Source organism: Choristoneura fumiferana, chromosome 10 (assembly GCF_025370935.1).
Source record: "Choristoneura fumiferana chromosome 10, NRCan_CFum_1, whole genome shotgun sequence".
Lineage (NCBI taxonomy): Eukaryota > Metazoa > Arthropoda > Insecta > Lepidoptera > Tortricidae > Choristoneura > Choristoneura fumiferana.
The window spans coordinates 4,443,043-4,469,650 of record NC_133481.1 but is presented as its reverse complement, the minus strand read 5'-3'; the positions used below and the strand labels follow the sequence as shown (position 1 = coordinate 4,469,650).

Sequence of the window (26,608 nt, the reverse complement as noted above, 5' to 3'; positions counted from 1 at the left end):
GCAAATTGTTGCTCACAAAACAGGTCGTTTTAACGTCAAAGAGCAACAAACATATAAACACATTGAGAAACTTTACGTAGAAAACATATTTTTTGTTGAAATTAATGTTTTAGTTACTTAATAAAAAATTTTTAGCTGATGATGCTTGTGATAACTGTTTGACGCATTCACTGCCGGCAACGCATAATATGCGTTCACCCGACTTTCACCCAGTGCCGCTGTCAGGATTCCGCACACATTTGAACGCATATGTGCGTTTGCGGCACCTTGTGAAAGTTCGAAAAACAATGCCGGCAGTGCATGCGTTAAGCAATATCGCCTGATCTACGATTTTACACGTACGAGTAAGTATATTATGCAGTTATTTTAGTATAATTATAACCGGTACCGTTGACTGATATATAGCCGATGAACTTAACTTCGTAAGGGTTTCGCACTACGTCCGATCCGAATCCGATCCGAACCCGTAAAAATACGGTCCGGCGTAGTCGTAGAACTTTTGTATGGTAGTTTACGCACTACATCGGAAACGGATCCATGCAAAAGTTCTACGACTACCGTATTTTCACGGGTTCGGATCGGATTCGAATCGGACGTAGTGCGAAAAGGCCCTAAGTGTGCTTAGTAAAATTTTTGTCTTAGCCCTAGTCGGCGTCTAAAACTAAACTTCCTTAATCTAAAACTAAATTTCCGTAAACTAAAACACAATTAAAACGTCGTCTCGAGTGAGTGCGCTAAATCCGGGGACTTAGTAGCTTGAACCTGCTCCATACTAAACTGCTTTGGGTTCTAAGTAAAGCTGCCTTCTGAGATAATTGAGTTGTTTATATCTATATCTAAGTACATCTATCTATATATATAATGATAAATTTGTAACAAGTCGGTGTCTGTACATTGAAAATATCTGAGAAAAACTCTTCCTAGGGGTATTAGCACAATAGAACCCAAAACATTGATATTTAGAATTTGTCTGTGCGTTTGCTCACGCTAATATCAGAAACGGCTGAACTTAGAAGAGTGCAGTTTTCACTGATGTGCTGTTGTTTTTTTGGATTAACATTTTATGTTTATTTCTTTATAATCGGTACACGAACAAAAAAGATGCGTCAGTTAAAATAATTTCATGGAACAGTTTTAGAAGAATTGCTGTTACTCGTAGTTTGGCTGAAACTTTGGTTAACTTTATAATATTTTGGTTACTACATTATTATATAGTCTGTCCATACTATTTGATCTGTATTTGCCATTCGGTAATATCCATCTGTTTGTTTGTCTGTCTGTGCATATGTCACAGGTATTTTATTCAGAAACTATGTGCTGTTAATTCAATTTTGATAGCATGTATCTTTTGAGAACAGCAAGGCAGGCAAAACAACAACTGGCTGAGATAAATCTAAGTCCATGCAGACGGAGTCGCGGGCACAGCTAGTAGTATAATAAAATTATACTTTCTGTTTAATTAAGCATTCAGGTTGTTTATTTGTCTGTACGTAATAATGTAGAACATAGGTAGATACATGTATATCGTATATTATATTATATTATCGTAGAAGAACAAGGGTCACCGTCATAGCCAAGCGAATCAGCTCGTTGAAGTGGCAATGGGCGGGCCATATAGCACGGACAACGGATGGCCATTGGGGCCGAAAAATTTTCGAGTGGAGGCCGCGGATCGGCAAGCGCAGCGTAGGATGTCCACCAACAAGATGGACGGATGACCTGGTTAAAGCCGCAGGTTTACGGTGGATGCAGGCCGCTGCCAACCGAAGCAACTGGAGGTTTCTGGGGGAGGCCTATGTCCAACAGTGGACGTCCTACGGCTGAGATGATGATGATGATGATCGTATATTAAGTGGACAAATAATGACAATACTGGCTCGAATCGCTACATTCTATTTTCAAAAATTGCAGCTAGAGAATTCACTAGAATTATTTAACCGGTTCTAAAAATTCTGTCATTAAGGGGAAGTTACACTATTTTTGATACTCACAAACAATAATTTAATATGGAAAAGTGAAAATCGGTTGGTATAAATATTTACGGTAGACAATCCGAAGCCGTGGTGGTCAGTGGTGGCACCTATGGACTCTCAAGCAGAGTCGTGGGTTCAAACCAGGGCTCGCATATCTGAGTTTTTCGAAATTCATGTGCGAAGTTACATTCGAAATTTACCACGAGCTGCGGTGAAGAAAACATCATGAGCAAATCTGAGAAGAAATTCAATGGTGTGTGTGAAGTTCTCAATCCGCTTGAGAAATCATTAGGCTATACATAATAATAATAAAAACATATACCTACTCGTAATTATCGAACCTTCTCACAAAATTTCACGAGAATTGGTTGAGAAATACGACCTGTAGAGAGAAACAGATAGACGGACAGCCGGCCACGAAAATGAAAACATTTTTACCCAGAGGGGCTACTACGAAATTCGAAAATCGATGTTCGTATTGTACGAATTTTGCACTAGGGCCAGATGAAGTCCCTTTGGCCTTATCTGCACTTTACATCAGGTGGGATAGGGGTCATTTGATCAAATGCCACTAGGCAGCTAAACTTCGATATTTATGATGTTTAGGTTAGGTAAATTTATTTATAAACAAGCAAATAATTTATACAATAATTAACAGAAATAAATAAAAAAAGAACTAAAACTACTTAACTTACTCTAATCCTAAAAATCTATATTTAAAAATATCACCCAAGTCGTTGCTATTAGGCAGGGTGCCCATAAGGCTGGCTGCGTTTCCTCGTTGTATGGCAATGCCAATAAGTTGACCGAGGAAAGAGCCAGCCCTATGGTCGCCAGTGGAACGGGCAAGCTTCTTTTTTTAAAAATTTAAATAGTTTTCTTGCTTCGGGACCCCACGGACCAAGCGTTTCAACAGCAAAGGCCGCAAATATGAAATTGTTGGCCAGATTCTCATATTCAGCAGCACCCGCCGCACCAGCCTTCAATGATGTCTTAGCAAGATGAGACGGCGCCAATGTGTCCACACATGTGGCGTCCCAACTCCCAACTAAGCAGCCGTCCCATTTGCCAAGGAACAAGCGTCATTCCGTCAGATCTCTTGCCATCATCACGAGCTAATCCAACCGGCTCCAAAGTAGACGGAGCGTTGATGCTGACTAGAGCCCGACGGATTAGTGAAATCACATAATTATGCAGTTCGCCAATGTGAGTTAAACGAACTCCATACGGAGTCCGCTCCGCTTGCAGTGTAAGATGGGCGTTAAGATTTACCTGGCAGGATTCATATGCACTGCCACGTGCTTTGTGCAGGCTGTCTGCGGCAGACTTATTGTCCTTGGCGGGGGCTGTTCTAGACACTGCATGCAACAAGCAATGTGCTGTACCTGTGTTAGTCTTAGGACAGGGGATGCGAACCTTTATTTGTGGATGTGTATTTTTAAACAGTTTTATTTCGCTTGCCCTGTTTATTGTTGCTGGGTCAAATTAAGTGGTTAATTGAGATTTTTTTACATTTGGATATAATGTCTAAAAATTTGGATTTATGAATCCTTGCTAGAAAAATAAAATCTAAATTTAGTCGTTACATGGATTTAAGCTTCAGTTTTATACATTTTGATGCTAGTCAACTCAGCTAAACTAAATCAAGATTAAGTTCACAATCGTCATCATAAATATTGGAGACAATCTGTTTTAGGTTACAAATAATAAAAAGTATCTGAACACGATTATAATGATTTATTATTGGATTATTATTATACGATTGAAAATAGGGTTGTACCAGGCTACAGCCTTGAGGCTTCTACAAAAGAGGCTCCCCCACAGTAGAGGTCAAAAAATATCCAAATTTCGATGGGTCAACAATTTTTCCCTTTTTTTTAAACAGTTTTTTTTTCGCATTAGAGGTATCCACTTCTTCACGGCCCCAAGCCATCATGGCCCTAGAAAGTAGATTAATCAAGTAGATTCATAATGGCGACTGTATTAAGAGTTACGTGGCTACATTAAACGGACATTATTTTTCTTCAGCAAATGATCTAATAATTATTCACTTAATGGTCAAAATCAAAACTATCAATCAAGAACCTACATAGATAAGTTAATTGTTTCATGCTCGAATTATATTTTCGCATGTCATCATCGATAGGTACAGTGTTAATGGTTCGCCATCCCTGACTTAGGGGATATTTCTATCTTAAAATAAAAAGCGACACAGGCGCTCTGAAATATGAAAAATTATTGATAAGCATAGGTTTCTTCACGTACGAGCATCACTTATTATACAAAGGTATTGTACTTAAGGTAAACATTTTATAAGGTTAAGCCGTGGTGGCCTAGTGGTTCGACCTATCGCCTCACAAGCAGAGGGTCGTGAGTTCGAACCCCGGCTCGCACCTCTGAGTTTTTCGAAATTCATGTGCGGAATTACATTTGAAATTTACCACGAGCTTTGCGGTGAAGGAAAACATCGTGAGGAAACCTGCACAAACCTGCGAAGCGATTCAATGGTGCGTGCGAAGTTCCCAATCCGCACTGGGCCCGCGTGGGAACTATGGCCCAAGCCCTCTTGTTCTGAGAGGAGGCCTGTGCCCAGCAGTGGGACGTATATAGGCTGGGAGGATAAAGAATTTTTGTTATAGTCGATCAAAATTTAATATTGGTTATAATATTTAGGTACTCTGTGGTTATAATTAAAATACATTGCGCGTGGCCGAAATGCACTTGGCTATAGATCTTTTTAAATTTCGAATTTCCTCCATTTCTATCCGGCCAGTTCGACGAAACGGAATTTTCATAAAGACCCAATACAGAGTACGTACAAACGTTAAATCTTTTTTGCAAAAAGCAAAGCGCAGGTAATAAGTGTTCCAGTCTATGGCTCATCGCAGACTTATCCATCTGCACATACCAAAACCATTGTTACCTTTTACAGCGGAACTCATAACGGGACGATCCAGATTTTATTGCGATTTTCTGCTGTTGTGTTATGTGCCTGCCTTTAGAAATGTTATAAAAGACGTAACCACCATTTCGATAGTTTTTAGCTTAGACTTTAAAGTGTAACTTGTAAGGTTTAAATTTAAGGAGAATTAAGTAGTTTTTAGGGGTTTTTTTTAATGCTTCTAGATCGTGCTCTAATATTGAATAAGTGTAAATATGTATTGCGATCATAAAAAATGAAGTTGAAGACTTAGGTACCTAATAACGATGTGCGAGTCTATTTTATAATTCATCTTCGTCGTTACTTTATTTGTAGAAACGAAACAAGTTTTCTATAAACACTCAGCTTATGCAATAAATATTTCTATTTGTATTTACAATGAGAAAAATAAAGATATCCGACTGGCACTGTCACAGAATAAGTAATAGTCATTGACATCTATGTACTAGACTGCATGGTTCTTACATCAAAACGGCGCACAAAAACAGTTCACAGCGCGGTTTTGTGAACAGTTCACTATAGTCTGTTGACGTCCGTGACAGCGGTTGTGTCAAAGTAATATTGATGATTGATGCGTCACGCGTTTTGTTCCAAACAGCCAGTCTAGTGCCGTAAGGTACATAGATGTCGATGGTAATAGTACAAGTAACTATGACAAAACGTCACCCGCGCGTGCTTACTTATTATTGGTTCAGCGGACCAGCAACTTTTATAGCTGACTTTTTCCATTCTAAGCAAAAACATTATTAATTCCGTCGCTGCAGAAACAGGAGTTCCATAAATAAACTATTACATTACAATTAACTTGCAGGTCTTCTGTCCGAGTATTATTGTGCCGAGGCAATTTAATCGTATTGAATAAATCATAAAGCTGTGAACTTCGCAATCAGCCAGTTTTACACCGTTGGATTTGCACCTTTTTACACGCCGCGCTTTTATTTAACTTGCAATGTTCGTATTTTATGTATGCTAGTGGTAGGTATCAGGACTTGCGAGTCGATTTTCAAACACTTCTAGTAATAGATTGGTTTATGCGGGTACAATCTGCAAAAAATAGGTACCTACAATAAGAAAAAAGGTACACCATCCTTCCTATCGTCCTGTTGCAAACGCAACTGTTTTTATTTTATCATTTATGTTTTAAATTTATACATTAAATTACGTAAAATCAAAACGCACTATAGAGGGCATGACGTTAAAATTTTGACCAATCACAGCTTGGCATGTACTAGAATATAAAGCTATGTATGTAACCGTAATTTTTTTTTAACAACAAGTAAAACCGACTCCAAAAAATAACAAAAAATGGAACCGACTACAAAACCCTTGAAAATATTTTTCTAGCACTAGGTACCTACTAGCTTGAAGTCTGTGTCTCAGCACGAGCCAGCAGGAATGGAACAATAGTCGTCTACCTCACCTACATATACTATATGGGTTTCAATCCATTCTGCTGGGTCGTGCTGAGACACCGACTTCGAGCTAGTTACTACTAGCTCGAAGTCGGTACACTAGTACTCCTAGTGCTAGAAAAATATTTTCAAGGGTTTTGTAGTCGGGTCCATTTTTTGTTATTTTTAAATTTTTATGGAGTCAGTTTTACTTTTTTTTTTAATTCTTTATTTCTCATTTTTTAGTGATTTGTAGCCAAAGTACATCTCACAACGACTCCATGAAGCCCAAACACGGCTTAGTTACGTTGTTTTATAACAGATTTTCGTTGCCTGTCTTCCGGCTTCAGCATCAGATTAGTTCGAAAGAATCATTAACTTAAAGCTCCTTCTTAGTTGCTTATCTAGGTATATTAATAATGATCGTTTATAGACGAGCGAGCATTACTTAGCTTTGACGAGTTCCATTGGTCATCTACGGTCTTCTTCATAAGGTCCAGTTTACCTACCAAATGATACTTTCTGAGTGTAAATGCTTATCTTAATGCTAAAAATTTTAAAATCGCCATAGGTGTGCCTATAAAATTTGAGGTTTGCCCTCAATTTCCCTAGGATCCCATTATCAGATCTTGACTTGGTGACAATGGGACCACTTCAGAAGAGCGTAGATGCCTATTCGATACCTTTCGAATAAAATTTTTTTTTGAAAATCGGTCCACAATTGACTGAGTAATCGGCGAACATACGTAAAAAAATACAATCATTGGAACATAGAACCTCCTCCTTTGTTGGTTAAAGACACACATTTTTTTGGCACTTTCCTATGTACACCACCCACCTCCGAAATTATACTTACAGTCGAATCTTTATCGAAGTTTTTATTCAAGTATCGCTAGAAAACCCTCTTGTTCAGCAGCCAGGGTTTCGGCAGCTACAGTCCAATGAGGGCTATCGCCTGTGAATTCGCCACTAGAGGCGCTAGTGTAGCGTGAGGTCTCCGAAATGTCAAATCTCATAGTTTTTGGGTGAGCTACGCGGGTTTATTTATAATTAGAATAATTTTGTGAATATTTTCCAATATTGAAATTAATTATGACAAATATTCGTTCCGGGGCAATGAATGTATATGACATTCATTCAAAACACAGGTTTTGAGACAGTTTTGTCTTTCGGAAACCTTTGTCCTCCCTTTTTTCCGAATCAAACGGGGACTATGCAACACTGTGGCATGCTCGATATTTTTATGGTACGGTTTAAGGTGTATTAATATGATTTTAATCTAAACTTTGTTTTCACGCCGTAATAACAGACTTTGAAAGCCATACCAACAGTGCGCCATCTAGTGAGACAAAAAACGATAGCCCTCATTAGCATGACGCTGCCGATTGGCGATAGGAAGGATTGTGTATGGCTACCATTATAGTTTTGCTTTAGTTTTTAATTTTTGTATTCGCATCAAGCAAGAGCGTGTCGGACACGCTCAGGATAGGGTACCGCAGCCGTTAGCCGTAGGCATAATAGCTACAAATATGCGTGCAAAATTACAGCTTTCTAGCACTGACAGTCTCTGAGCAAAGCCGCGGACGGATGGACAGACAGACATTCTGTCATGGCGAAACTAAAAGGGTTCCATTTTTGCCATTTTGGCTATGGAACACTGAAGAAGCCTAGATAGTGCGATTCAAAAACAGATATTGAGCTTCTCTATAGCGGAATCGCCCCGCAGTAGTGTTGGCGACCTGTGTTCGTACTAGTGTTACATTTCTCTACAAAGTTTAGTTGTCACTTAGTGTCATGAGTGTCAGCGTCCACAACTTTGTTACTAAACCTGATTATGATTAGAGCTGTCCGGTCTGAAATTTCGTGCTCGCGTAACTCAAACTTGCTTAGAGATTTTTGATAAAGTTATATTATTTGCTGGTGAAAGCAAGTGCATTTTGCAGTACCGAGCACTTCGATGCAATGCGTTTCATTGACTTTGCGACTATGTGAATGAAAATGACCTAACTAGAAAAATTCTCATTTTAAAACATACCTACTTTGTATTTATTTATTACAAAAAACGTTGTGAAATAAAAAAAAAACGAGTTGAGTCCATCCATCTAAAAAGGTGCGCGACTTTTCTGGTTTTATTTTTTTATGGTGTCATATTAATAACTATTACGGTAGATCATGAAATGTGCCTGTGTTAATAATAATCATAAGAAATTCAATTCCAAACTTTGAGAATTTCATAATAGTTAACACTGTACAAAGAAAAGAAAGACAAAAGAAAAAGACATTTATTCGTGACATTATGTAAATATGGAGAAAGAAAAAAAAACGTACCACGGTTACGAAATGGTGCCAAATCAGCATAATGTCGCACTTACGGACGGCGCTGGTCTTCCTTGGGTACCATCAATACTTTATACTTTTAACATACCTAGGTACTTATAATTTATAAAAAACAAAAACAGTGAAAGTAGGACATGTCATGTCTTTCTTGGCACGAGTCGTTAACCATTTAAATCGTGTGGCTGTTATGTTGTTTTTATAGTTCTTTCGGAACTGACACATGTTCATTCTTACCTTTTGATCAAAGATCGATAATAGTTAAATAAAGATAAAAAAAATCAGTGAAACCGACATGCTATATATACATTTAAAATACAAACACGAACATTCTAATTTCAATAGGCATAGGTAAATTTCCTTACAGTCCTAAAGGACGTTTGTATGACATAATTAAAGTGTCTATAAAGACAGGTTAACACTATTTTGAAGTCTGTTTTCTTACAATTAGTAAAAAAAAGACTGGCACAATAATAAAATTTTCCACAAATTACTTTTTATCTCTTTTTACCGGGTACGTAATGTGGTAACCGAAAACATTTTTTAACGGCGTTCAACTCATGACATGACCCAACTAATTAGGATGGCCCGCCTGCGATGATAAAATTGAAGCATCCTTCACCAAAAGTTACAATTTAGGTCACATTTAAAAAGTTACGGTTCCAAGCGGGTACGATCGAACCCTAAGTAAGGTAAAAGTGTTTAACAACTCTATATTATCCAGTCCGCGCGTTCGACTACTATCAGGGACGCTGCCTATTCCTAAAAATTTACCACTTCATCGAGTGGATTTCATGAATCGTACACATTCGGGAGAGCTCGGGGGTGTTCGGGGACCCTCGGCCGTTTAGGCGGGCGGCGATTCAGTCTTCGAAACGCTCGGCAACTGGTTCGACGCAAAAAGTCACTGATGAGTTACACCGATTACATACACAGCGGGTGTAATAAACATTTCACAATTAAGTGGTCGCGTTCCGTATACCATAAAAAAGTAAACGCGTAGATTATTTACGTATGTTTGGTTGATAGTGAGTGGTGTTACATAGTTTCTAGTGTAATTGTTTGTGAACGTTGTTAACGAAAGCTACGGCGGGAAAGATGACTGGCCGGTTAACTGATTGGTTCGAGCGCAGCACGGTGAGGAACTATAAATTAAAGTTAACTGGATAATCCAAAGATTATTGATTTAATTTAATTTAGTTAGATTAACATACTAACTTCTAAGTTCAAGCGAAAAATCGTTGTTAATATTATAGACAATTTTAGGGAAGAGGAAAATGTTTCGGCAAAAAGTGCAAGCGATGTGCGAGTTACTTTACATAAATTAAATACGTGAAATGAGGGCAGTTCGTTAGCAAGGCACGCGTAGGTGATGTTTTAATTAATGAAAAACAAACAAACGTGAAAATTGTGAGTACCTACACTCAATTAATTAATACGATTTGAGTCGATGCTCATCTCAACTCCGGGCGGCGGTCGCGTCAACTTTCGGTGTCACCGCCTCCTCAGGGATTGGTATAAAGGTTTGTTTTTATACGCCGTCGGCGGTTATTTTTTAGGGTTCTACGTCAAAAGAAAGACCGCAAAGTTTATAGGCTTATATCTTTTTTAATTTTCTCAGAAATGGATGGATATATTAGTCGTAAGTTAAAGTGAATGTTAAATACTCAAAGCTACTGTTTATTCGAACTGTAAAAGATGAAATGTCAAGTTACAGGCAATCAAAAGATACTATCATCATCATCATCCCAGCCTATATACGTCCCACTGCTGGGCACAGGCCTCCTCTCAGAACAAGAGGGCTTGGGCCATAGTTCCCACGCGGGCCCAGTGCGGATTGGGAACTATTCCTAACTAAAAAAGCCGTGGCAATCTAGTGATTTGTATATAACCTCCCAAGTAGAGTAGAGTTGGGAGTTCAAACCTAGACTCGTACCGCTGAGATTTTTCGGAATTTATGTACGAAATTACATTTGAATTATCATGAGATACACTCTTTCGAATTTGATAGTGTGTACGTGTGGAGTTTTTAGTCCACACTGGGTCCAAGTGGGAAATACAGCCCAAGCCCTCTTATCCTGAGAGGAGGCCTGTGGCCAACAGTGGGATGTTCAATATAGACCGAGATGATGACTCTTTTGAAAGTATATTTCTTACACAAAAAGCGTTGGTATTATTATCTCTGGATTACTAGTTTGCCTTTGACAAAGATATATGAAATACAGCAACAAGGAAGCCCTTGGTACGCAAGTAAAGAAATAATAAATAATACTCACCAGTTACTGTCTGTGAGAATAACTGCAGAAAATAATTGACTTTTAATAGAAATGCGAATTTACTAGCTGTCGCCATTCGTTTATAACTATCCCGCGGAAACTATGCAATTTTCCAAGATAAAAACTCTATGTCCTTCCCCGAGACTCAAACCAGCCGTATACCGAATCTCGCCTAAATCAGTTCAGCGGTTCAGACGTGATGAGGCAACAAACAAACAGACAGGCTTACAATTTTTCGTATTTATAATATTAATAATAAAAAAAATATATTATAATATAATAAGTAGGATAAGTGGGATAGTAGGATGCAGACTCACACTTGACCTGTTTTAAATGAAAAGAAACCTTTTCGACAAACGTTTACGAGCAAACATTTTTATAAAATATGCGGGTAACACACAATGGAGACGTATGTTACCTTCATCTCTGAGAGTGTTGTTTTTGTTGGTCCCAGGATGAACGGGGCACGGGAACATTAATGCTTGTTTTTAGGGTTCCGTCATAGCGAGAGCCCTTATAATTTCCCCGGCAGCATCCGTCAGTCGTACGTTTGATGGTGTACGCGATAAGCGACGCGATGGGAAATTACAAAATAAATGACGTTCGTACTTTGTCCTGACTTGGTGTTGTGTTGCATTGTTCGGTGTTCCTTTCATATCACTAATGACATACCTGAGCTTTAATTAAAATTGTATTCTCTCTTTTTAACGTCTTAAATTTTCACGAATCACGATGATATTGCAGAAGTTATCTTGACGTTTCGATCACGTGTGGTCACGTGTAGACTCCCCAGAGCCCCCAGTCTTCTTGTGTTTATTCTTCGTTGAAATTTCGTGCCATGCTCGGGTTTTAGAACAGAACAAAGCTATCTTTTCTCGCTGTTGTAAAACTAAGGATCTTGATATGAGAATCGGCAACAACTCTCTATTTGCGAAATACACATTTTGGAATCCCGTGCCGAGGTGTGTCTGTACCCATGACAATCGCCATGAACGTTTTGAATACTCGTAAGACACCGATCGATCCTAAGTCGTATCACCTCATATAAAATTTAGAAACTGAAGCGAGTAAACAAAATCAAGGAACTCTTTGGCCCTTACGGCGACTCAGACCAAACAAATTATCGTTGTGATTGGTTTTTTGAAGTCTTTTTGTATTTTTTCTTTCAACTCTATGTTACTTTTACGGGTATCCCGTGAAACCATATCGAAAATACAAACTGAGACATGGATGCACAGAAAAACCAGAAAAAGAGACCAGCACTGGGAATCGAACCCAGGTCTTCAGCATTCCGTGCTGCGTGCTATAACCCCTACACCACTGCTGGACAGTTGCTGCAGTTGTTGTTGTTGTTGTTGCTGCTGGTTGGTTCCGAAAGAGTGTGACGTCTGTCGACGCTACATAGATGTCGCTAGTGCTGCTGCTTAAGTGGCAAAGTAGAAATAAGCAACCTGAGATATGTATGCATAGAAAAAATTCGTGTCTAGATTCCTGTCCAGCAGTGGTGTAGGGGTTATAGCAGGCAGCACGGAATGCTGAGGACCTGGGTTCGATTCCCAGTGCTGGTCCCTTTTTCTGGTTTTTTCTGTGCATCCATGTCTCAGTTTGTATTTTCGAAATTATCGTTGAATACCCTGTCAATAGTGTAGCGCTATAAGGTCTTTAAATTCATCATTCGTTATCAATAGAGGTGGCCACAAAGTGTCATCTGTTAGGCATTATGTGTAGTGTGGAGTGCAAGTTAAAACTTGTATTACTAAGTTTGTATGTACCTACTGTATGTGTTGGGTATTTAATCACGTCCCTAAAATATAACTAGCCTGCCTTAAAGGGCATGTATTACATTGCATAATTGGCTACTGCAAAAAAGATTCTACACTATTCAAGAATTTCTGTCTTGCAAAGGGTAATTTTATTAATATTAATAATATAGTTAATACAATTGCTTGCATTTTGAATATATCTTAATATTATAAATGCGAAAGTGTGTTTGTGTGTTTCACGCCGTAACGGAGCGACAGATCGACGTGATTTTTTGGCATACAGATAGTTTATGAGCCCGAGATTGACATAGGCTACTTTTTATCCCGGAAAAATGCACAGTTCCCGAGGGAACAGCGCGCGATAATAACCGAATACCACGCGGGCGGAGCGGCGGGCAAAAGCTAGTATTATACTTAATTAAGTGTTATGAATAATTTGCGTGCTACTGTGTAGTTACATAGTTGTGTCATTCATTAAAGTTTCTATTCACTATCTTATTGTACACTATTTTCTGCAAATAAATTACTTATATGTTTAGCATTCTTGTGTTTACAAATCAAGATTTTTACTTTACTTTACTCGGGCTTACCTTAGAAGTAGAATTAAATATAGGTGCAAAATTGCTAATAATAGTAAAGAGAAACTTCTTAGCCTAGTAAGAAAGTGTCAGCTACTTATATTCAATGCAAAGTTGTCTCGGGGGTGGCATGTATATTGAATTTTCTAATGCAGGTTTTTACTTAAACATGGCTGCCTTTTATTTTTATACCAGCAAAGCTAGCGAAGCGGGGTAAAAAAGTTGACATAAGTACCTTTGATAGGTATTCTTGTTGTGGACCCTGTTTATAAATAGGTATAAAGTTTGGTATCATACATTATTGTTGTAGGTAGGTAATTTGCTACACGTACGAGATAAAAGTAAAGGTTATATTTTTGTTAGGTACAGATTTGATAAAAAGTTACAAACATTTTGTATGTTTGGTCTGTGCCTGGAAAAGGCATATGTCGGAGTGTCAGATAAAGACCAACGAATGTTTTAATAAGCATTTTTATGAATATGGGAATTATTCTTGACTCATCATGTAGTGTAGGTATGGTCACAGAATAACTAATTGATATGGTGTTCAATATTATATTTATATTTTTTTCGGTCTAACAGTGAAAGACAAGATAGAAGAATTATCATAAAGCTATATTGAATGACTAATAGGTTAGGGCCTTAAAAGCTTCGCCCGCGAGGAATTCGGTTATCGCGCGCTGTTCCCGGGAACTTGGCATTTTTCCGGGATAAAAGTAGCCTCTGTCACTCTCTGGCTCATACACTATCTCTATGCCAAAAATCACGTCGAAAGACGGACAAACATACAAACACACAAGCACACACACTTTCGCATTCATAATATTAGTATTAGTAAGTATGCATATGGATACTCCATCAGTTAGATCATAAAAATATTGGACACATTTTTTTTCTGTCAATTAAACAGAAAATAATAAAGATTTAGCCCGTAAAATTCCATGTGACGTCACGGGCTTTCACTCCAGAACTTTGACGCGCGTTATCTCCGTAATTTTTTATCGATTATTTTTCTGCCGGATTAATTAGAATAACATTTTTTACCCTATTTTCTCTATAGTTTTACATTTCGCCGAGCTGACCTATTTCGAAAGCCCTTCAAAACATCACAAATGTCTTCGGGCACCTTAAAGGATGAGGATTCACTTCCGGCGCAATCCCGCATGCCTCAATTACCCCGTGCCACGGCTTGACGCAGTTTGCTGATCGAATTGGGTTACCTTGTAAATCCTGATTTAGCCACGTATTTGGATTAAGAAAAAAAAATACAGAGAAATGTTTCTGTTGAATTAATGTGTGTAAAGGGATAATGTGTCATTCATCATCATCCCAGCCTATATACGAGTACGTTCGACTGCAGGGCACTGGCCTCCCCAACAAGCATAGTAATCTTATAAGAAATAACTATAGGTCTGTCTTTACCAATAACATTCTTATAAAAACCTTGCTGTAGATTATTTCACTTATAACTGCATTTGACAAGCCTTATTATACTCAAGAGCATCCGATTTTATATTTCAATATTATAATTTACTACAAGATTATCATATAGGACAGTTATAGGACACTTTTACTAGTATTAGCATTCCACAAGCGGGTACGTATTATAATGTATAAATTTAAAATACATATCGGTTGAAATACATACAACTATGATCAAAATATGCCAGAATTGTAATATATGCATTTTTCTTTATGAAATTTTAGTGTCTATTATGTATTTCAACCACTATAGAAAACATACTGTAAGTATAGATGTTGATTGATATTTGATTTAACTATTTATTTTTTATAATTTTATGTATTTTGAACGTATAAGTACATTATCAAAATATGCATTTTGTGCCATATGACTAAAAACCATTATGCATTGTAACTATTTATATTTTGATGTATTTCAATTGTATGAATTTCAACCGATATGTATTTTAAATTTATACATTATAATACGTACCCTCCACAAGCTTATATATTCTCAAGGGCATTTGCTTCCATTTCACAGTCTTACAGTTAACTACAAGACTATCTTATAGAACACTTATAGGATTCATACTCTTATAATGGTCTTCAATAAGTCTAAATAATCCTGAACCATATTTTGATTCTATAGTAGCATTCTGTATGAGAATGAGTGCGCTTATGCGGAACTTCACACATAGCATTTAATTGCTTCGCAGGATTGTACCTCACGATATTTTATTTCACCGTAAAGCTCGTGGTACAAATGTAATTTCGTACACGAATTTCAAAAAACTCAGAGTTGCGAGCTGGGGTTATATTGAACCCACGACTTGAGAGGCGATAGGTCAAACCTCTAGGCCACTACGGCTTGAAAATATGTGTGGTTACTGTGAATTAGTCGTGGTGGCCTAGAGAGAGCTTAGATTTCTCTTTTGGTAAACAATTAAGGGTGTTTTAAACCGTTCGAGCGGTATCGTTGGTTCGAATCCCCAAGTGCAATTCTGATTTTTACGAAATATATGAAATTTACTGCGAATTTTACGGCGAAGGAAAACATCGCGAGGGACTTAATTTTGCGGAAGTCCACATCAATGAACTTCTTACCTTTTTTTTATTTATTTTTATTTTTAGAATGAGTATGCTAGAGTTCGAAACGCGTTAGCATTTTGTGCCAGGTTTGTTGATTTATGTAGAACTAAAAAAAAGGCTTGTTGTTGAAAGAAAGTAAGAAAAAGAGTTTTTTTTTGCAAGACGTATGGCCAGACGTCAAAAGGTCGTCAAAATTCATTGTTTGTAATATCAACCATAGGATTAAAAATGAAATGATATACAACGTAACTTTACCTACCGTATCGACTTTACATTTCGTATTAATTTCAAATTGCCTTACCAGGAAAAGTGGAAAGGTTCCTGTTAGTCTGTATTGTAACAACTTGCGACTGCGACGCGGCGAGCGTGTTCAAAGTTCATTGCGTGCCCGAGACACTAGCAGCTCAGTGGACACAAGGCAACACACGCAATGAATACAAAAAACGCTTACGGTATCGCTGCCGCGCGTAGTGTGGTTATAAAATGCATGGTCACGTAGGGCTCCGATCCCTATCTACAAAGGCGCGATAAAACGGCTGAATGCGTGCTCGACTCAAGCTTTGTGGGGATTTACATTTTTTAACTGCTACTAGTTTCCTGTTGTAATATAAACTAGAATTAACCCGTGACTTCGTTCGGGTAAACCATGCCAGCAGGGCTACTACGAAACTCGAAACTCGAAGTTCGTGTCGTGCGGTCCCTCTGACACTTATACTATTTAATACGAGAGCGAGAGGGACGGTAGGATACGAACTTCGATTTTCGAGTTTCGTAGTAGTCCAGATGTTTCGGGACTCAATGATAGATTTTATGCGACTGATCGATGTGCTACCGTCCTTTTTATTCGGACAAAACAAATAGAGACGGCATCACATATCTCATCATCCGTAGGACGTCCACTGTTGGTCGCAGACCTCCCCATAGACCATCAGTCGCTTCGGTTGGAAGCGGTCTACATCCATCCTGAAACCCCAACTTTAACCAGGTCATTTGTTCATCTCGTCACAGATATCTGTTACATAAAATTTATCAATTAGTGGAGAAACTGACCCTTAGGGGCTGTTTCACCATCCATTGATTAGTGTTAAGTGACGGTTAAATGTGATGCCGTCTCTATTTGTTTTGTTCGAATAGACGGAGACGGCATCACATTTAACCGTCACTTAACACTAATCAATAGATGGTGAAACAGCTCCTTAATCTGGCAGTTGAATTAAATTTAAGAATCCCATAAAATTAAACTGTGGTCTTTATTTACGTTTTAGGTGTAGAACACTCAAGTAATAAACTTACGCCTGAATCAATTGTCCATACTAATATTATACTTAAATGCTAATTTGTGTGTGTGCTTGTGCAAGTGCTTGTATGTTTGTCCGTCTTTCACGTCGAAACGGAGCGACGGATTGACGTGATTTTTGGCATAAAGATAGTTTATGGGCCAGAGAGTGACATAGGCTACTATCTCGGAAAAATGGGAACAGCGCGCCACCGAATTCCACGCGAGCAAAGCCACGCGAAAAGCTAGTAATAATATATTTACTCAAAAGAAAACAGGAGCCACGAGACTCATTAGTAAAACGACAATAATAGCAGGTAAATTATATGTTTCACTTACATTTTCTGCCTATTAATAGTTTTTTCACAACTCTCCTTCAGAAAAGTAACTTTTCCTCCCTGACGAGAGGGAGCAAAGTGCAACTTTTCTGTTCAAGGCTTTTCTAAGTGTTTTATTGCAAATGCTATTTTTTGAAGTAGATAATTGTAAAGCCACGCCATTTTCTTATGCTGGTTGTTCTTTAATAATATTTAGATTTTTTTTTCAAGTTCCTTGATGCTCGGTGTGAAAAGTTGTATGAGCAACTCGGGAGCAAAATTATTTTCATCTTGGGCGCTCAATTGTAGAATCCTTCGCTACATTCTGGATTCAATGTACGCCCTCGCCGTAAATACACCATTTTGCTCCCTTGTGACACAAATAACTATATTAATACAACATAACACAATACAAAAAAACATTTTTTTAAATGTATTCAGATAAAAGGCAAATATATTTTGTATTTAATTTTACCGTTGAAAATCAAGTGGCCCTTATTTTCTTTTGACTAACTTTTGATATTTAAGAAAGCTACAGAAGTGCATAAAATTAAGTCACACCTGTTATTAATAACGAAACATTTGCGCCAATTTAAGAAGCTCCACAAAAGCAAAAAGATATTTTTTTATTAAAAACGTTGAAGTGGACCAAGTAAATTGAGAAGATAAATGGCCTCTATTAATAAAGATCAACTTTGTTTTACTTCGAAATGAACAAAGAAAGTCTGGCTTTGTCAGTCAGTGGATATGTCTCTGTGTACAAGTGTAGTGTAATTAACACTGGCTGACATCGCTGTGTCTTTGGTCGCTTTTTTTTCAGCATATTAGATACTTAGATCTATATTCATTTTACCCCGAGAAACATGGTAGTGCAGCGAATCCTAGCGCCATCTAGTGAACAACGATAGAAACTCCGACCATGTTCTACATCGCGCTATCGAAGTTTCTCCACGCCGTCGCATATATACAAGTACCGACGCATTATCATCGGACTTCGGTCCCCAGGCATAACACCTGCCTGGATAGAGATCTTTCTATTGGAACCTCCCCCCACATTGGTGACCCCGACGTGATCTGAACACGGCCTCCCCCCACAGTAGGTAATTGGCTGATCAAGGCGCTACTTTGCGCAGGTCCCTAAATTAACTACGACTTACCTCAGCAATCAAAGCGAGGTATCAAGGCAAGTGTTGTACGATTGTTAAAAGGTATAAGATATAAATAGACTAGCTTTTGTCCGTGACTTCGTGGAATTCGGTTATCGCGCGCTGTTTCCTTGAGAACTTTGCATTTTTCCGGGATAAAAAGTAGCCTATGTCACTCTCTGGCCTATAAACTATCTCTATGCCAAAACTCACGTCAATCCGTCGCTCCGTTTCGACGTGAAAGACGGACAAACATACAAACACACACACTTTCGCATAACATTAGTATGGATATACGTTATGGATCAAGTGATAAATCGGACATTTTTCATAACGTCCGGGCATTATGAAAAGTGGAATTGTGCAGCTGCTTTCCACTAAAATCTAAGCAGACGTAGTAGATCGTAGTGTACGTAGAAGTAAAGAAGTAGTAGATTTTTCATGTTTTCTGTACTGCTTACTAAATCGTGGTGTACAATTAAATAAGAGACTTTATATTGTACTAGCCGTTACCGCGTAGAATTTGGTTATCGCTATCCTGCGGGAACTATACAACTTTCCGGGAAAAAAGCTATCCTATGTCCTTTCCTGGAACTTAATCTATCTGCATACCGAATTTCATCCAAATCGGTTCAGCAGTTTAGACGTGATTGAGTAACAAACATCCAAACATCTGCACAAACTTTCACATTTATAATATTGGTAGGATTATAGACAGACAGAGACCTCGGTTCCCAAGTAAGACTGGACGTGTCGCGCAAGTGCCAGTTATAACGTTAGTACAGTCGGCCATCACTAATTGTTTACAGGCACCGCAGATTTCACAATTAGAGCGGAAGCCGGGGCGTTGTGAATTTATTTATCGCGTTACGTTGACCGCTGCAATTTGATTAAGCCGCGACGAATGAATATTCACACAATGTTCGAACCAACGCCACTTGAGGTTTGAGGTATATTTTATACTATTACTGTGAGTGAGTGAGAGAGAGAGAGAGAGAGAGAGAGAGAGAGAGAGAGACCTTTACTTACACATTAGCCGTTACCCGCAACTCCGTCCGCGCAGAATTCGGTTATCACTATCCCGCGGGAACTTGCAATTTTACGGGATAAAAATTATCGTATGTCCTTCTGCGAAACTCAAAATATTTGAATACCGAGTTTCATCTGAATCGGTTCAGTGGTTTAGTCTTGATGAAGTATTTATACTATGAGATAGTGGGATATTCGATACACAGAAAAACACATTAGGGGACAATATAATAATAAAAAAAAACATCGAATAAATTGGGTCCCTCTCGGCATTAGGAGATCCAGCAGCTAAACACATTCAGTGTCAAGAACCCGCTAGGGGAGTTCTCGTTCCTAGGTAGTTTTCGATACAAAGCGGAAAAACGCTGCTACGCGCTGGCCGCGGATGCGTAAAATGAAATTCCGGCATTTCACTTAATTCCCAAATTCACAAAATTACGTCGTGGATTTCACTGATTGCATATTAAATAATAAATATTAAATAAATAAAACACCCACCGTGCCGGCGCCGCGCCGGCCGTGGTGGCCGAGTGGTTTGACCTATCACAAGCAGAGGATCGTGGGTTCAAACCCCGGCTCGAATTCTGAGTTTTTCGAAATTCATGTGCGAAATTACATTTAGATCCCGTGGGAATATCGTGATAAACCTGCGAAGCAATTCAATGGTGTGTGTGAAGTTCATCATCATTCTGAGAGGAGGCCTGTGCCCAGCAGTGGGACGTATATAGGCTGGGATGATGATGATGAAATAAAACACCCGAGTAATCCCAGTGGTTGCAATTTTGGGATTTCCATTTAGATCCCGTGGGAATATCGTGATAAAGAGTCCTTTGTGTCATTCCCGAACCTCAGCTATCTGATATACCTACACACAATTACATCCAAGTTCGTCTAGCCTTTTTAGCGTGACAAAGTAACAAACATACACAGACGCATACTCACAAACTTTCATATCTGCAGTATTAAGGAGGATGTACATTTGTTGCTTCGCAGGGTGTGTTTAGGACCACCATAAAGCTCATGGTAAATTTTTAAATACTTTTTGACAATAAAAAACAGAGGCGTGAGCCCGGGTTTGCACTCGCTATCCCTTACTTGTGAGGCCATAGGCAAACCACTAGGCTACGTACCACTAACTAACTGTAGCATAGCTTATTTGTATGTTGCTGTGTGTCTATCTCATTATCTATGCTTATCTGCTGGATCTAATGGGGTTAGACCCTGTCCAGGTTGAGCGTTTTGCACGCGAGGGCACACACGCGATTGTCTACGCGCGAGTTCCCGCGATACTAGAGCTACATGCACCCAGTCCAGTCTAGATGCTCCCGTGCGCTTCCATAGCGAGAGCATCTGGACGGGTGTATGTAGCTCTAGCACCTCGGGAACGCGCAAATGTCTTCGAGCTAACGCGTAAAACGCTCGGTCTGGACAGCCTCTTGCGCATTCGAAACCCCGGATAGACATTAGTTTACATGTACAGGTCTAAGTGAAATTAAATCACTCTCATTGAAAAAATCGCTATGTATTAGAAACCATCCTGGTTATGCCCCACCATTGGCAAGATATAAGCTGAATTTATCTCGATATAAACCACGCTTAAAAGCAAAATATCTGTACTATTTAAAATTAATGTTTTTAATCCTACTTTATTATACTTTCTCTTCAGGAAATAATAATTTTCACTAAAACAACGCAGGCGTTGGATAAAGCTCTGAATATTTTCCTAAGGACGTTCTATTCTTGAATCTTGAATAATTCTATCAACGATTTCCTGCTCTTGGGAAATTTATTACTCACAATTGTGATTTTTATTATGTTTATGCAACGTTTTGCCTTTAAAAATTTATTGAAATTTTACGGTGACCGTTGGGTTTGTGTAATTTCTGTGTGTTCTTACGTGTATTTCTGTAGAGGAGTTGCATGAACACACATTTGCTGTATAGACATAGCTGTCATAAGGTTGCGGTTGAGCAAAGTAATTGTTTTTAGTTCATTGTTTTTGTTTTTATTCAAGAACTTAAATACTTAATTACCATACACACATTTTTTTGCTATATATGGACATGGCAATAATATTTGATTAAACCCAAAATAAGATTTAAGGAAGTTTTGAAACAACTTGTATATTTATTCCCGATACAAACATGAAAGAAAGTCATTTGCGTACTGGATTTTTTAAAGGCACCGTCGACGCGCGTCTAAGGGGGCCCTACTACAAAATTCGAAAATTGAAGTTAGTATAGGGCCAGGCCCTATACCACAAAGTGCAAAATTCGAACTTAGTATCTTGCCGTCCGCTGACGCTAATTTTATTATTTTATTTTATTTACTTCGCCTTTGTACATATCGTCCTTACTTTGAAAAAAATCTCGTATCTAAAATCAATATGTCAACAAAATTGAACCTAATGTCTATAAATTTCACTCAGAAAAATTATCTATTTTGAGCTACGAGTTTTTTTAAAAGTAGTGACGATATATCTCATTGTTTGTCAATTGTGTTGGTTTAGGTACTTATTTTGTACAATAACGAGTTTTCATACATACATTCATACATTATTTAATACGAGAGTGAGAGGAACGGTACAATACGAACTTCGATTTTCGAATTTCGTAGTAGCCTCCTGTATCGATGCAAACATATGATACGCAATCGAGTTGTTTGGCTGCTCTATGGAACGAAAACGCGCTGTCAATGCGTGTTTTGACGGTGATTAATTCGATCGGCTATTAGTAATAAAAACATCGAGCTTAGACATAATCTAAAAAAACTGTACCTAGTTTCAGGCACAATGTAAAATTAACCCTGTGTAAAACTAAATTGGATTCCTGAAGGCTTCATAAATCAGTGCCCTCACGTTCTAGTTTTGTTTTAGGCCCTGGAATAATTAAAATGTGTTTACACCTAAATACTGGACCCTATTACCGTGGGTTGTTAATTAACGCCCGGTCAGAAGGGTGCATACATAACCAATTTAATAGTACATTATTGCTTAGGCCTGGATGTAGGCAATTACTGACTGAGTATTGGTTTTAACGCACGAGCTTGCGAGTCTGTATCATAATACCAAATAACGAAAGCAAGGAGGAGCAGAGCGGAATATTGAGCTCAGTGGTCTGTCATGGAACAGGCCATGTCCTCCAGTGATATAGACTGATATAAGCTGTGACTGATATTGAAGAGAAGGTCACACGGCCTTTTTAGGGTTCCGTAGCCAAAATGGCAAAAACGGAACCCTTATAGTTTCGTCATGTCTGTCTGTCTGTCTGTCCGTCCGTATGTCACTTTTTTCCGAAACTATAAGAACTATACTATTGAAACTTGGTAAGTAGATGTATTCTGTGAACCGCATTAAGATTTTCACACAAAAATTGTAAAAAAAAAACAATAAATTTTGGGGGTTCCCCATACTTAGAACAGAAACTCGAAATTTTTTTTTCATCAAACCCTACGTGTTGGGTATCTATGGATAGGTCTTCAAAACTGATATTGTGGTTTCTAATATATTTTTTTTTAAACTGAATAGTTTGCGCGAGAGACACTTCCAAAGTGGTAAAATGTGTGCCCCCCTGTAACTTCTAAAATAAGAGAATGATAAAACTAAAAAAAAATATATGATGTACAATGCAAAATTCCACCGAAAATAGGTTTGAACGAGATCTAGCAAGTAGTTTCTTTTAATACGTCATAAATCGTAAACCGCAATTTACCTTTCATTCAGTCAACTCAAATATAAAAAAGAAATAAATAAAATGTGTACGGTACCCTCGGTGCGCGAGTCCGACTCGCACTTGCCCGGTTTTTTGTGATAAACCTCGTTTCTTGACCAACTGTCGCTGTCGTCGCGTGCCATGTAAGCGTGTTAAGGCACGTTACACATGCTCGTTACTAGCATGCTTATGAGCATGCCACTAATGATGCTCATGGACTGAAGCAAACGCGTTCAAACTTGCTTATTACCTTTCCCCCTTCCACCCCCGTCTCGAGCATGCCACTAATAAGCATGCTCGATAGTAGCATGTCCTGTTCACACATGCTACTAGGTAGCATTTGCTCGATAGTAGCATGCTCTCTTGCTACTAACGAGCATGTGTAACAGTGGCCTTACATTCCGTTCCTATTACGGGCACGGTGAATTAGGTAGAGACCTTAAGATAACCTTGTACAGTTGTATGATGAAATAGTTCCACGCCAAGTTTGAGCAAGTTTGTTTTCATACAATCACGAGACTTACTTTTTGATTTGAATGCCGGAGAAACTTTTTAGGGTTTCCTACCTAAAAAGGGTCCAAACGGTCCATTGTTATGGCAACTTTGTCCATAGCTCTGCGTGTTCGGCTTCCTACTAAGGAAATGAAACAGTTCGGAACTAACAAAACTTGATGAAAGTGAGAAGCAAAAATGTAACTGAAACAACTAATTATAACATTTCCTATTTTTTTCGAACTTGCAATGTTTACGAAGGTCACTACCAGATTATTGTATTTGTACATTCAAATCAATCCAACTACATGAAGTTGGTCGAATTTAACTTGCAAGATTTTATTACAGACAGACAGAACTGGATAGGTGAAACTAAATAAAAGCTTGTAAAAACCTAACATCGAAGGCTAAAGGCGTGAGGGAACCTAACCTATCCAAAGCACTTCTCCCCCGTTTCGTTTTGCTCGCTCGCTTCGCTCGCTCGCCCCACATAATTTACCATTTGCACATAATAATTGTTATATATCGTGAGTGATATGTATACCTATTTAATGTATGTTATGTTAAAAGAAATTAGTCCATATAAATCTTATAAAAATTTAAGTTATATAAAAAATAATGTTACATAATTTAAGCATTATACGTTAAAAAATATACTTGTTGTTGTTATAGGCAGCTAAATTTCATCTTGTGAACGTAATTAATATTAAATTAAATAATTTTTAGTTATATCTCGTGGGATGCACCCACTTCTGTGGATACCATTACACTTTTTTCCGTACTTCGATTTGACCCGTATAAACATGCATAAATAAATATGTATACACATGTACGTTGCACGCAAGTTAAATAATAGTATTTTATGCAACTGTATCGTAATAGGGGTCCTTAAAACACGAGTGTGGGTTTATGAAACGAGGCGTAGCCGAGTTTCATAATAGGGTCATATGATTGTTTTAAGGCCTAATTACGTACAGTTGTATACAATATTTTATCTAAATCCATATATTAAATCCTCTATCATGCGTTCAAGAACCATTGAGAATGACCTGCATTAACACGAACTAGGTAGGTATGTCTGCCCCACGAGCTGCGCCCGCTGCGAGCGCGACGACATGCTGCTGCACGTGGTCGCGCCCCCCCCCCGTGCTGTAATGTTGTATGAAATCTGTATCGTAATGACCATTACGATACAGCCGTGTTCATAATAGAATCCAATGTCGTAATGCTGGTCATTATAACCTATGGTTTATGACCTATGATTTTTGAACGCATAATTGAGTATTTACTATATGGGTGTAGATAAAAGCTTGTAAAACTTAGGCAACACAGTTGGGAATCGAGGTGTTACGGCGCCACGGAACTCGACAACGCGCCTCTACAAAGCCAATTAAATATGAAAATTCTAAGAGCCCCGTCTGCTGAAATACACCATCTAAAGCCGTATACACATAGTTCAAACGACATAGGAAGTCAATGTAAGCCTATACGGGCAGGCGCCAGTGCCCGCCAGTTCGTTAGCCACTAAAAGGATTAGCATCATTGCTCGCCAGTCTGGACACGGCCTTAGAACACACGCCTGTGCATATTGACACCTTGCCAAGGTATTTAAGTTTAGCTTTCGTGTTAAATGGGCCTATGTTGAACAGAATACGTCCTACGGCTGATGTGAAGCAGATGATGATGATGATTCGTGTTAAATCTTTGTCGACACAAGATTTTGCGAAGGTGTTCTTCAAACAACACAAATGACGACTACGATACCATTTTTGGAAAGTCTCATTGAGGATTTAGTAAATTCCCAGAATTTCAATTCAACTGCAGAACCTAATTGTTTACGCAAACGAAGCCGCGGGCAAAGGTAGTAGGTTAAATAAAAAAGTGTACTGGTTAAGCATATAATTATTTTGACAATCTTGCTTCTAAGTCTCTATTACTTAATTAAATATTCCTTTATTTCATGTATCATTTTTGACATTTGCGTGTGTCAAAGAAAGATAAAATATATCATCTTTTCTATTACAGAGTTGCAAGGTTTTATAATTGGCGAGCTATCTGGTGAAATACCCTTATTCCTCGTAGTACCTATATAGTAGATATAGTTAGTGTTTAGTATTGTAACTAAGGGACCCCATACATCCCTGTATTTTTTTATTATTATTTTTTGTATTTTTTTACTTTAATTGTATAATATAGTTCTTAAATATTTTATTTTTAATTATATTATTATGAAAAAATGACTTTCTGCCAAGTTTCTAGCGGCGCATTCTTCTTGGCAATGATGGTCTTTCCGAAAGCGCTGGTAGTTTCAAAAATGACGTATAAAAGTGCCCATTGCGGCCTATTTACTGAATAAATCATTTGAATTTGAATTTACCACCAACTAGACCAACACTTTCAGGAAAACTAGACATCGAGACGAACTAACTAGAGAATAAACATGCCTGGAACAAATTTTGGAGCTTAAAGGAAGTTCTTAAATCAAATATTCCGATGAGATTGAAGAAAAAGTTCTTGACTCCTGTATCTTGCCATCTCTCTCTTATGCATCACAAACATGGATATTCAATAACCAGACCAAAAATAAGATCTTGACAACCAAAGAGCCATGGAACGAAGCGTTTTAAAATAAAATTAAAGCATAAAAGGACAAATACAGACATAAGAAATACAACAAAAGTTATAGACGCTTTACAACACTGCAAAAAACTAAAGTGGAAATGGGCTGGTCACGTCGCACGTATGGACGATGAAAAATGGACAAAAAAGTTAACTACTTGGAAAGGACCACTAGGCAAGAGAAAGAGAGGCAGACCAGTGGAGAGATGGCTCG

The 26,608-nt window shown here is 38.2% G+C and overlaps 1 protein-coding gene across 1 annotated transcript in view; it reads left to right on the top strand.

Annotated features, from left to right (window-relative positions):
- Nucleotides 1–9,521: 9,521 nt before the first annotated feature.
- The window catches only part of kek3 (leucine-rich repeat, immunoglobulin-like domain-containing kekkon 3 protein), a 75,740-nt gene continuing 58,653 nt past the window's right edge, over nucleotides 9,522–26,608 (top strand). The window contains exon 1 of the mRNA XM_074092735.1: nucleotides 9,522–9,776. The gene's annotated coding sequence lies outside the window, so the exon portion shown is untranslated. The remainder of the gene's footprint in view (nucleotides 9,777–26,608) is intronic.